A 13,289-nucleotide genomic window follows, 5' to 3' on the forward strand; every position below is an offset into this window, starting at 1 on the left:
TGGTAAGTTACGCAATCTTCAGCATACTGAAGACCGTAGCGCACGTTTGAACTCTAAAGGGCGTCTAGTGCTTTTGCGAAGTCGTGACACCGCGTTCAGTAGGTGTCGTTGGTGGCCGGATGCAGATGCGACACTCCTCTTGTGTCCATAATGACACGGGTTTGATCCCGCTGCGGCATTCGCACTTCATTGGAGTCGAAATTCGAGCGCCGTGGTAGGTCAACCGGTATAGAGCACCATATTTGTTATTCAAGTGTTGTAGAGACGGCAAGTTGTTTTGAACAGCAAAGTAGTGTAAGCAGGCCGTATACATTTCGGTGTGTGCAAAAGCTATCATCATCATTAACGGGTATGGGCCACGAAAATCGAGCAAATCCTGCTACTCGCCGCTGGTCCACCAGAAATGAAGGTGGCGACAGACGGACTGTGAACACCAATTAGTATTTTTAACATTTTTTTATTGTGAGGTAAGAAAAACAAATCCTCAGCCCACACCATAAAAATATAGCAGGCAGTATTTGTGACAAGCGTAACCAGTCATTGAGAAAGAGAAAGAGAGAGAGAGAGAATAAGGATGAAGGAAAGGCAGGGAGGTTAACCATGGTAAACTACCTTGCACTGGGGAGTCGGTAAGGGGAATAAAGGTGAGAGAGAGAGACGGAGAGAAAAGTCACTCATGCCATTTACAAATCGGCAGGTATGTGCTAACAACACAGACGGTGAGTCACACCCGTGTCTTAATCAAATGAGCACATTCGTTGCATAACGTATGCGCGGTCCCATGCACCCAAATTCTTGCCGATGGTGAAGCCATGATGGTGCCGCTTGCGTGCTCAAGCTATTTTCATGAAGCGTCGGTATTAACCTTGTCATGAACACAGTGGTCATACGTTTCAGCTTCGCAGAAGCATCTGTGCAGAGTTCTTCAGCGGTGCGTGCAACAGTTAAACACTAGGGAGCGGGAAAGGCAGCACCAGCGAGAAGACTTCAAAACGATTTAAGGCCTACAGTAACAATGACGTGCCCGTAGATTTATAAGATGTGCAAACACTCGGTTTCAGCGGGAGTCTCTCCTGGAGTGCAGACATGTGTATCGTGTCTGGGACTGCAAGTGGTTTAACTAGAACCTCTCTGCGCTGAGCAGCGACCTATAGGGACAATCTATAACATAGCAACAATCTATAAGCAACCAGGTTAGACTTAAGATCGTCCAGCTTCCGGTTCCAAGCTTTGTGCGACTTAATGCAAGCCTCGCCATGTTGTAACTACAGATAAAAACGACGAATAATGTCCTCTATTAATTCCTTGGCTTCCCTTGTCTTGATCAAATTATGTTTAACACAGAAACGAGCCCCTCAGACGATTCCCGTCCATTAGGTTGATTTATCTACTACAAGGGTGCACAGTCCTGTGTGTGTGTAAGTGTGTGTGTGTGTGCGTATGTGTGCTTCGGTATTTTTCTGTGACGCATGTACCGTAGTTGCGCTAAAACGAACACCTAGAATTTAATCACCAAACTTTAAGCTTCATTGACAACAACGCACCCGACACACGCATCTGACGCCTTACATAATCGTTGCTCACCCTTATTTGAATGCGAGCTAAATTATTGCCCTCAGGCTTCCCAGACTACTACTTAGAAAACAGGTGGCACAGTAAACTTCCACCAGTTGAGCACAGGGCTAACTAGCCACAGAGTGGGGCGGATATTTTCAAGGACAGTTGACGCGAGGTCAGTGGAACACGATACCATGTGCCAGCCGCAAGAAAAGAAAAGGGGAAGAAAGGCTCGAAGGAAGACCGCCCAGGGAGGAGGATGAGATGCCAGTAAAGCGAAATATACGCCAGTCTCGTCTGGTCAAGCCATTTCGTCCGCACGTCGTTTCGCCCCCTACACAGAGCCGTGCGACCGCACGTGGGTGCTGTACGAGAGAGAGAAAGGCATCCAAACGACGCTGCGCTTGAGAGAGTGAAAAGTGAAGGCTGTTGCACGACGTGCCAAGCAAAGAAAACATTCGAGACAAATGCTGCTTTGTGTGTGTGCGCGCTTGCTCGCGAGAGTTAGCTGAATACTGCAGGCATCCATGACACAAGGAATGCGTCAACTGCTAAAGAGGGCCTTCGGAATCGGCCCTCCTGTGGAGCTGGTTGGTGGCTGTGAACCCGCAAAATGTCCCGGCCGTCTTAACCGGGAGTGCGAAAAGGGCCGAGAGCGGGAGGGCCGTTGTCTTGAAGAATACTGTTGACAGACGAGGCATGGCGCAGGGGGGCGGTGGCGTTTGTGGCTAAGTGATAGACACACACACAAAAAAGAAACAATGAAAAAGAAGTAAACCGCTGTAGATGTATCGGAAACGGAGAGAGGGAGAGAGAGAAAGGAGCTATTTTTCTTTTTTTCCACACCGCAATACCTTGCCCCAAGGACGTATTTGAAGAGGAAGAATAATGTCTCCCTCGTTTCGAGGAGAGTCAACAACAGTTCGAAGAGCAACCACCCGCGTTTTTTTTTAAACCTTAAAGCAAAGCTGCTAAAATAAATAAATAAACAAACAAACAAACAAATAAATAAATAAATAAATAAATAAATAAATAAATAAATAAATAAATAAATAAATAAATAAATAAATAAATACTAGAGCACAATGCAGGTCATCGCCAAAAATGAAGTGAAATGTCACAAAACCAGCGGAGTAAAACACTGGGCTAAACGCACAGCAAATGCGCTTCAGGAACTGAGACAAAAACAGACAATCGCTCAGAACACGAACTGAGATAACCTCCTCTAATTTAAAGATACTCTATTGCACTGGCTAAAACGTACCCTGTGTTTCTGGTTAAACAAGGATTTATATTTCTGTTCAATCAAAATAAGTTTTAGCGCCTGCAAGCAAAAAAAAAAGTGAAGCTGTACACGAGGGTGAACACGTGGCATTTTACTGTGGCACGTGCTCATATTCATATCTGTTCATATCTATCGGCCTAACGAAACTCGCACATCTGCTAATTTACACAAAGTACGGTGGCGCGATGGTGATAGAATGATGGATCTATCTCATAATGTACTACTTCGGCCGCAGCCTTTGTCGTCTCGGAGACGAAGGTCGCTCGGCGTTTCAAATTAGATCACAATACCGCATCAGCTGCCGCGAATCTCGTTGCTATACGGGGGGCAATACGTGTCACGTCCACACAGCCTCCTTGTAGATGGACGATACTGTGCAATGCCAAAGCTGTTCTTCAAACTATCGATGGCTTCACGAGACAAGGACCATATCATACTTCATCGAAAGAAATCGCAGAGCTTCTTGACATTACTACGAAAACGGGACATCATGTAGCATTCCAGTGAATACCTGTTCACTGTGGTGTAGTGTAGAATGAAGAGGCTGACGCTGAAGCTAAAGGACCTTTAAATAATGCCCCGACAGTGTGCATTTCGTTTTCTCGAACAAACACTAGCGCCTTACTTCGACGCGTAATGCGCAACTTTATGTTAGAGCGCTGGAACAAACCAGAACACCGGCACAAGATGCTGCACAAATTGGACCCAGAATTGAAGTTCCGTATATGCCTCGCTAGCTAAAGCGAAGCATCTCGTGCATTATTCACCGCGTTCTCCTCGGTGTGGCTTACACGAGTCGTCACACCCACTTGGTCGGCTGTATAGTGACAGAGGTCCAGATTGAGGCTACTGTCAGTCGGCGAAAACGCTCGAAGATATACTTTGCACCAGCCCAGCGTGTGCACGAGAGCGTCCGCAACTGGTCTTTTCAATCGAACCATATATTCATCGACCATTAACCGACGAGGTAGTGTTAGGTCCTTGGCCTGGCGCCATCAGCACAATTGTGGTCATAGGAGCCGTCGTAGCATTCTTAGAAGCCATTGAACTGGATGCACGTCTTAATAGTTACCCCAGGGGTCACAAGACCCTGTTCTCATCTCCCTATAATACCATCGTCATTCATTACTCTTTCGCTTCCCTGCCACCTTCCCCCAGTGTAGAGTATAGGCCAGAGCAAGCTGTAGCTCAGGCCGACCTCTCTCTATACCTTTATGTCTATAAATTCGCACCCTATCTCTCTCTCAGCTAGCGTTAAAATGCAGTATACATTTTATGATCATTTTTACTAACCTAAAACGCGTCGATAAGCCTTCGTCTGTGCTGAGCAGACCAGTGGCACCGCCTTCTGTTGACGTATGACCCTATTCTCACCAGCGGAATCATAAACGTTGTTAGTTAAAGGCATAGCGGCACATGCCGACGAGTTAGCGAAGTACGAAGGGCACCTCGTGGTCATCCGCGATTAGCGCGTTGCCGGAGCTAATCATGGAGGCCACGAGCGCCAGGCTCGTGAGGCGGTAAAACAGTTATCTCAATCTCACCTAAGCTAGGGGGCCGCAATCACGATATTTAGACCCTCCAGCGCTTCGACACAGGAAGGGGAGGAGGGCGGATGTCAGATAACGTTTCCATATGAGGAAATGCCTTTCTCATATCTCATGTATGAGTCATTTCAGAAAATGATAGGGCCTCAGTGCTGGAGAAACAGATTAATCTGCACAATGAATAAAACCTGGAAGCAGATTCTGAAACATAGAATTTACGTTGCCCGGTTATGTTTAAACACATGGCGACTGCTTCGGGTGCCTATATATCTGCTTACAAAATATCTGCTTACAAAATATTGACGCTCTTTTGGAATCAACCGCAGCTGTGGTTTAACCCCTACCGAGGAGCAGCTTTCCGATGCGCCATAAAAACGTGGATTTAGAAACGTCAGTTGCCAGTTCCTTTAACTAAACGAGGGTCTACTGCCCAGAGCTGCAAACTTAGTTTAGCCGCAGTTTGCGGTTACAATGTTTATGAACTACTCGCAAAGAAACGTTGTAAAAGGGGAGCTTTCCGTCTGTATATATATCACAACGTGTAGATTGTCTCACTTTTAATGAAACTTCCTGTATTACAGCGAAAATTCACTGTGACGTTCAAGATATCTATCACTCTATACGTCTCTCTCTCTCTCATCAATGTACCAATGTTATCAATATAACCCATAAGCGGGGGTCCCACGTATGCTGTCGAATTCAATGTTCTCACCGATTCTAAACCACAGGAGTCTTGCGTAATCAAACCACACGTATATGTCGAGTGAGGGCCTATATGAGTGCTAATATGATACATTATGCGTCGCTTTCGCAGGAAGCTTTCCGGCCGCTGAGGTAAACGCCAATCAACAGGCTCATAAATTGCGTGGTCCACATCTTGTCGGGAAAGTGGTAATTCCGATAGGCCACGAGTCTTCTAAGTATCAACATTACTTACGGAAGGCCTGATTGGCCTCGGCCGCCAGTCGAGCCAACATTGAAGTGACGTTTTTCACCTACGGTCAACGACAAAAAAATTATGAATGCTATACAATTCATTGAACAAAAGGAGGACAGCAAAAATAAAGGACCGCTTCGCAATAGCCGAAGCGCAGAGCTGTGCAGCTTCCATTTTTTTCTTTTCTCCTCTCTATTTTTCCCTTTCCCAGTTATTTATATCTTTTCTATTTACTTCTATTTTTATTCCAATATTTATCTCGCTTTTTCCACCCCGCCCCCTTTCTCCCCCTATTTTTCTACGAGGGTGTGCCTGCGTTACTCCAAGCGATGGCAACAGCATACGTCGACATACGTCAAAGCATACGTCAACATACGACACCAACGGCCCTCACTTAAAAAGAACACCAAGAAGCCATGCTCTTAGAATAAATTGAGTTACAAGTATCTGATGCAACCAAAAAACCGAAGTGTTACAATGCGTGAATCGAGGGTGAAGGGGCACCCCGCCGTGGTAAGGTACTCGGCTGCAGACCCGCAGGCTGCGGGATCGAATCCCGGCTGCGGCGGCTGCATTTCCGATGGAGGCGGAGATGCTGTAGGCCCGAGTGCTGAGATTTGGGTGCACGTTAAAGAACCCCAGGTGGTCGAAATTTCCAGAGCCCTCCACTACGGCGTCTCTCATAATCATATGGTGGTTTTTGGACGTTAAACCCCACATATCAATCAATCAATCAATCAATCAATCAATCAATCAATCAATCAATCAATCAATCAATCAATCAATCAATCAATCAATCAGAATGAAGGGGTGGAGGGATCACGACGACTGTTGGGGTTTGCCCGTCTTGAAGCCCCGTTACGAGCATGATGGACGCTGTCGTGGAGGGCTCCAGAAAATGCGACCTCACCCGGCAGGTTCTTTAAAGCCTGGAGGGTGCCGCTTCCGTCGAAATGCGACCACCGTGGTCGGGATTCGAACGTGCGACTTTCAAGTCTGCCTTAGAGCCTCACAACCACCACCAGACCACCGGGGCGGGTTTCTCCGTAGGGTGGGTGGCAGCGAGGGTGGCAGTCAACGACGACTTTAAATTAATGGCGGAAAACCGAGCCCGGGAAAAGAAAGGAGAATAAACGGTTCTCGACAAGTGCGTCTCATTGTGGGCCCATTTCCTGTTGACTCGCTCCTTACACTTTAAGGAGTTAAAGTATTGTCACATCCTTTAAAACGCCAGCAAGGTCACTGTGTTTGGTTAAGCGGTATTTTACGGCACATCCTTCTTCCGGTGGCCACAGAACAAACAAACAAACAAAAACGCTGCGCGGCTGCAGAGCTTTGTTCGCATGGCAGGCGTTCTGCTCAATGGGAACCACGCGCCATTTCGGAACAGAGGCCGAAACGACCAAAAGAGAAGCCATGACGAACATATTTTGTGCAGCACGCGGAGGGAAAGAAAGTGGGAACATACGATGCTCTTCCAACATCTGTGCTGGAGAGCCACACAAGTGGCACTCCGGCATTGCTGCGCACGCAGGGTCTGTATCCTCGTCGCGCTGCCTCAAACATAAAGAAAAGGTTAAAAAAAAACATGTCTGAATCATCGACGTCGTTGTGACTAATTCATTCGCCCCCCCCCTCCCCCAAAGATAAAATTTGGCAAAGTGTTCACACCCGCTTTACTTAAAAGGTTTAAACTACTTCGACGAGTACGCAGGAACCATCCCCGTTTCGACTTAGTTCCGTGCAGCGCGACCGAACCAACAGACGCCCTTCACAGTCATTCGAAGAGGCCACTCAAATCAAACTTTGCATCAGTGAGGCCACCGCCACCGCCCCAATCACTTCTCCAAGCTTCCACGCGTTCGAGTCAGTATAAATAGGATTAAAGGGATCGATGCTAGCAACGCCCCCTATTTGGAGAAGAAAAACGGCGTCCCGCTTTATTTCGTCCCATGTACGGCGCGGACGGTGTTGCCTGGAATTAGGCGAGACTTAAGTCTAATTGTTTTCCTCAGAAACAGCGGGACGCTGGAGAGAAACAGAAAAAGGAAACAGCGGGTGACGGTGATCTCCGAACCACGACTTTCAAGAGCGAGCGGGAAAGACGGGGCGGGAGCCGCGCCCGCGCGTTCAACCAATGGCATGCTACCGGCGTGCCGGCGGCGGCTTTTTGATTGGCCGGCGCGGCTTCATCCCGCGGGAAAGGGGGGAGGAGGGATGCGCGGCGCTTTCGGGGGAAACGTGGGGTTCGAGCGCTGTGTCGTGCCGGTGGTCGCCGTGCGGTTTGGGGACGATAAGCGCGCGCGCGCAAAGCGCGTTGGCAGAGGAGCGCCGCCTTCAGGTGGCAAACCCACCGGATTGTCACCGCGCATTCGTCGTTGCTTCTGTCGTTCTTGTTTCGTCCCCGGTTTGTAGCACTGGAAAAAGCACAAGTGGGAGGACAGCAGGATTCTGTGGGATCGCCATCTTCGAACAAGCAAGGACGAGCGGACTTTTAAAGAGTACGATCGGTGAGTGCTTTGCAGTTCTGAAGTGTTTCTCGACCTTGTAACCGTCGATCGGTTGAAGTGCTTCAATGAGTTCGTTACATATTCGTGGCGTGTGTCAGCATGCAAACGGTCTTTTTAAAGCCTCCACGGACTGTCGGATCAGCGATAACCGAACAGTGTGTGCATGCGTAAACAGAATGCCACAACAACACGTGTACACGTTAGTGAAGTGTAGCCGGCGCCACAAAAAGGTACCAAACTCTCTTTATATGCTATAAGAAATTTATTAGAAGAAGAAATAAAATACTTGCGAAATGTAGTTTTCAAACAAAGTGAAACGACAAAACTGAATGACAGTCACTCTTTACAGTAGCTATTTCACTGTATTTTGGAAGTAAATTTAGCATATTTTTTGTCGGAAACCAAAGCTGACAAACACACAGAAGCAGTGCATGTTTCTACATTTAACCTACGTGATATAGTTCCAGTCTAAATATCGTCAATATTTCTCATGCCTTTTCATGCATTTCTTGGCTTCACTGCGTGTCAGTGCCACGTGGTTATGTAAATACAAACAGCGAACATTTATGTAGTACACTAGAACTGTTAAACCAAAAGAACAGTTGTTTCCATTCTCCCAACCCCTCCTATTTTTTTTGTCTATCTTTATAATGTGCTCTGACGCTTCAACAATTTGTAGGCTACCTGATGATACTGCGTGACAAAGTAAGCAGTTAAGTACGCTTACTATAGATCAAATTTTGCGCGCTTATAATCCTACATGTATATACAGGGTATGCGGCTACGACATAATGTGCAATTTCAGTCGCACTACGCGAAGCAATCTACAAACGTTTGTAGTGAACAAATTTGGCAGCGCAAAATGTAAGACATTAGTAGTAGTAGTAGCAGTAGTAGTAATAGACTTTTATTCAGCCACAATTTACAGGCCGAGCATTTCGAGCACCTGTGCGACCAGTCAACGCTGTTCTTCTTCCCCTTAGGCCCCGATCCAGTCGAGCCAAGAAGTGATGGAAAGGAATGGGGGAGGGTAATAGGCAGATTGCTGAGCAGTTGGGCAGTAAAATAGGCTGTGTGACAAGTCGGCATATGGGGAGGGGCAATTGGGACAGCAGGCACCAGGCAATTTATTTGGATGTGCCGTAGAGTTGGAGCCTCGAGCGCAGTGAGTGATGGATGAGGGGGAGGGTAAAGACGCTTGTCGAGCCGGAGCTGGAGATATACCACCTTGATAGTGTTACGCAAGGAGATCTGCCCATCGTTATTCGCGGAGCTCTCACTGTCTTCCGAAGGAGACACCATGTAAATGAAAGAAAAGCACACGCCAAGGTAAGTTTTAACGCGATAACCATAAAAGTGTGTGCTAGCGTCGCCAAAAATTTTCAAAATTTTTTGTACAATTGTTGACCAATTTCCACAGCCGGCGTAGAGAAAGACACTCTTGTGACATTCAAATACCAATGACGTCACAGTAGTACACGTCACACGTTACGTCTCTATTTAGACTATGTTTTGAATGACAGTTTGTGTTGATGTATGAGGACTCGTCGGTATACCGAAAGAGGGAAAGGCAAAGGAAGGGCATTGACTCTAATCAGGCTGTACTTGATTCACTACCCTCCGTTAAAGAACGGTAAGAAAACACTACAAAAAGGAAGGTGAAAGACAAAACAGCTGACGTACCTTACACAGCATTCAACGCACACATCGAGGGGATCACAAAATGGAAACTATTCCGGAGTTAGTTTCGTCGGTGATTATCTCGGATAAATAGACTTGCGAGCTTTCATTACCATCATGAATCGGTATTTCGTTTTGGGATATTAGTACATGGCTCAGACACAACTGAACACGAGAGGTCCCTGCTGCTGTGTGCTCATGTGGGGCTACTAGACTGCATACTAGTTGATATACTGTACTCTACTCTGCTATACCTAATATACTGTGCCATACCATAATATTACACTTTACTATGGTATAATCATGCAATTTGGGACGCAACGAATCTCAGACTATTATTATTATTATTATTATTATTATTATTATTATTATTATTATTATTATTATTATTATTATTATTATTACAACGACTGTGCAGATACGAAACATAGGCATTTATATTGCGGGCAACAAGAGTAAATAGCAACGCCACGCAGTTTTTTTCTGAAGGAAGTATACATATTACAAGTCCTGATAAAGTTCTATAGTAAGAACAGTGATCAAAACAGAGCTAATGATGCGACCTCGCAGAGGACGGATATGTGTAACAGTCGACACTGAGAACTACTTTATTCGGTATGAGAAACCTACGCGTAAAGTACGGGAAATTCGCTATGTCGTATGATGTCATGATCCAACGTAAGAAATGACTGGGCACACAGGTCAATGATAGGATAAAATAAGTAAATCAGAGACAAACAGAAACCGAGAAATGAATCGACAGGAAAGTTGAACAGAAAAACAAACTTATACGCAACGCAATAAGGTCGTTAAAGTTAGCTTGGCGCAGGTTCGGAGGTTGATGAGCAGTTGCTTGTCCCAACGCAGTCCTGCTTTCCCAACAGGCCCAGTCTTCAATATTAGCAAGCTTCGTTTCCACTACCCTTTGGGCCCAGTTAATATCTCCTGCCTGAATAAGGTAGCCAGTTACCGTCAAGAGTGGTCCACACGAGACGTGGGAAAAAGATGGCAGAAATGTCTTTGGAAAAGGGTTCCTTCTGCATTCCCAAAGCATTTGGTTATGAGTAGCCACCATGCAGTTGAAACGTCGGTAGCATAATCGAATTTTAGTCGGATAAATCATAACAAAATCTCTTAAGCCGCAGGAGCCTTTGAAAAAGTAGACAGCGTCACCCATAGGCATAAGAGGTTGTACGATATACGGTCTCTTCCCTGAGAATACCATGTGGCAATAGCTTTTCACGTCTAATCGTACACAGGCTAATTAAAAGGAAGTTATAGAACAAAGCATGGCTGCCCACGGGGAACTTTGAGCAATTGTAATGAAAAAGATGGAAGTAAAAGTAAGGTAGAACAACGCTACACAGCTTCCATGTTGAGTCAGAGGATATGTTCAACTCAAGTATCGTTATGAAAACTAATTTTAGTAAATTTCACTAACATAAGAAAACAATTTTGTGGCGAGGAATGTCTGAGCTTGGAGAATATAGCCGTTAATTTTGGCCATTTATTTTTTTCTAACAACCCTTTTGAACTCTGCCTCCACCAGATGCCGTTACAGCCGGTAGTCAAACAGCCAACCTCGCGCCCAGCGGCATTGAAGGGTATGAGTTCTGCAATGAGTATGTTCGTCAGAAAGCACCTGAAGATATAGGAGAAAAGTAAAATTGCTGCCACAAATAACGGAGAGATAATCCTGGAAAGGGAAGCAAACCAGAGTTTTGCAGCAAGGGTGAACCAATGAATGTGATAGCAACAAATTAAAATGCTATACTTAGTAACGCCAGCAGCTAACTCCTTTGGACCCGACCTCACGTAATTCAACAAAACTCTGGCTTAGCGGAATACAGCCACTCCAAGGTCAGAAACAGTTTTCCCCTCTAAACGCAAACCACTGGCAGTGCAGCAAGTTTACGAGCCGTGCCCTGATGTTCGTCAAGATAGCGTGTGCACCAGCCCTCTCCCCTTCCTCTCTCTATGTATACCTTTTAATCCTATCCTTGTAATCCCTCCTTACCCCCATCCCTTGTGAGCTACTGTTGAGGTGTCGCCCTCTGATGCAGACAGTTACGGGGCTCACTTTTCTCTTCTTTTCCCTTCAAAAACCACATAAGCGACCGCGCCCTCATGAGCAAGTTCGCAGTTGCTGCTTGAGCAACGTAGACAGTTTCAGTTTCAGTTTCAGTTTATTTCGGACATAGTTACATGACATGAAATATGTCCACGAGGCAAGGCAAAAGGAGACTCATATGTCTCCTGACGAGGCCTTCACCCCGGACTTACACGTCGGATAGCCAGAAGCAAAATCAGAGAAAATAAGTAGAATGCTCATTGCACAACTTATATAAACAAAAAACGAACAGTAAAAAACACATTCGGACAAAAATTATACAAAGTTTACATTGTTCAGGTTTAACAGTTTTATAAGGTTACATAAATATACAAAATTACATATTTTCGTGTTCAAAGCAAAATAATCGTAATTTCAAGGAGGCAGGAAAAGTATCTTTACTTGTTTTTTAAAACGACACATACTTGAGTTCTGATTAGCCAATTCGATTAGGGATTTCAGACTCCCTCCCCTTCCCCCGGCGCTCTTCCGTCTTGCGAAAGACGGCCAGTGTGTATGCTCTCTTTGATGGGACATCGAATGGAAGCCTCGCACGTGGCGCGATTTTGTACGATGCACCCTTCGAGCGGCGGATATGGGCGGCTTCTCTCATCTCTGCTCCAGCCGCGTTCGTCCTCATTTTACTGGCGCGTAGATCATACAATGCACGGGCGATGCTATCGATTACGACTTTATACCGAGAATGACGGCGATAAAAACAAAACACCGCGAGTGCCCATACAACTTCTACCGCAATAACAAATGAAATGAGAAAAGTGGGGCAAAGGTGTAACGAATAGTTTATGCGGACGACGCACACAAAGTCAAACCATAGCAGTGCTTCCATGGCATACTGTTCACAATTGTTACGTTGTTCGATGTAGACACTACAAATTGCCGTTCACGTGTTCTGGCCGACGTTATAATAACAGCGCGATGATGCCGTCCGTGACAGCACAACGACTGTGTTGTGCAGCTATGGTGAAATGAAGATGAAAGAGATGACAGTGGCATGGCCAAGACAAAGTATTGACCACGAAAGGATAGCAGCTGGAAAACGATGGCAAGGCAATGACTCTTCCAACCGGTGGCTTTTTTCCCTTGCTCGTTGTAGAGCCTGGCAGCTATACCGGCTTTAAAAAGATGGTTTTCGCCATTGATTTTAAGCATCAATTTGCTTTAGAAATGTTTCCAGCGGACACGGGTCAGGAACTAGACCAGGATCGTTACATCAAGGTGGCGAACATTGCATGCCATAAAACTATTGGTAAATTCAAAACTGTACGCACTAAAGCTTTCAGATATTCTTATAAGTAGCTTAGCGTGCACGGTTTAAGACACCTCCAAATCTGTTTTATTACGATCTCGTGCATCGCGGCACACGCGGCAATAACCGTTAATATTGTGACTGATATCATGGGCAATGCGATATACTTCGAAAACTTAAAAGAGTGTCCCGCGCAAGAGTAAAAGAGTGTCTATCGCTGTACATTAATTAGCAAAACAGTTTCTGTCAATAGTGACACACTTCTTGCCAATGAGACAGCGATAGCACCATCGCGATCACCATTAAACCACTTCTATAACCACCATGTACATACCCATCGCACGGGGATTATTAAAAGGCCGACATAATAACAAAGCCGAAACATCAAAGCCTTAC

This window comes from Rhipicephalus microplus, chromosome 4 (assembly GCF_043290135.1).
Source record: "Rhipicephalus microplus isolate Deutch F79 chromosome 4, USDA_Rmic, whole genome shotgun sequence".
In the NCBI taxonomy this organism is placed as follows: Eukaryota; Metazoa; Arthropoda; class Arachnida; order Ixodida; family Ixodidae; genus Rhipicephalus; species Rhipicephalus microplus.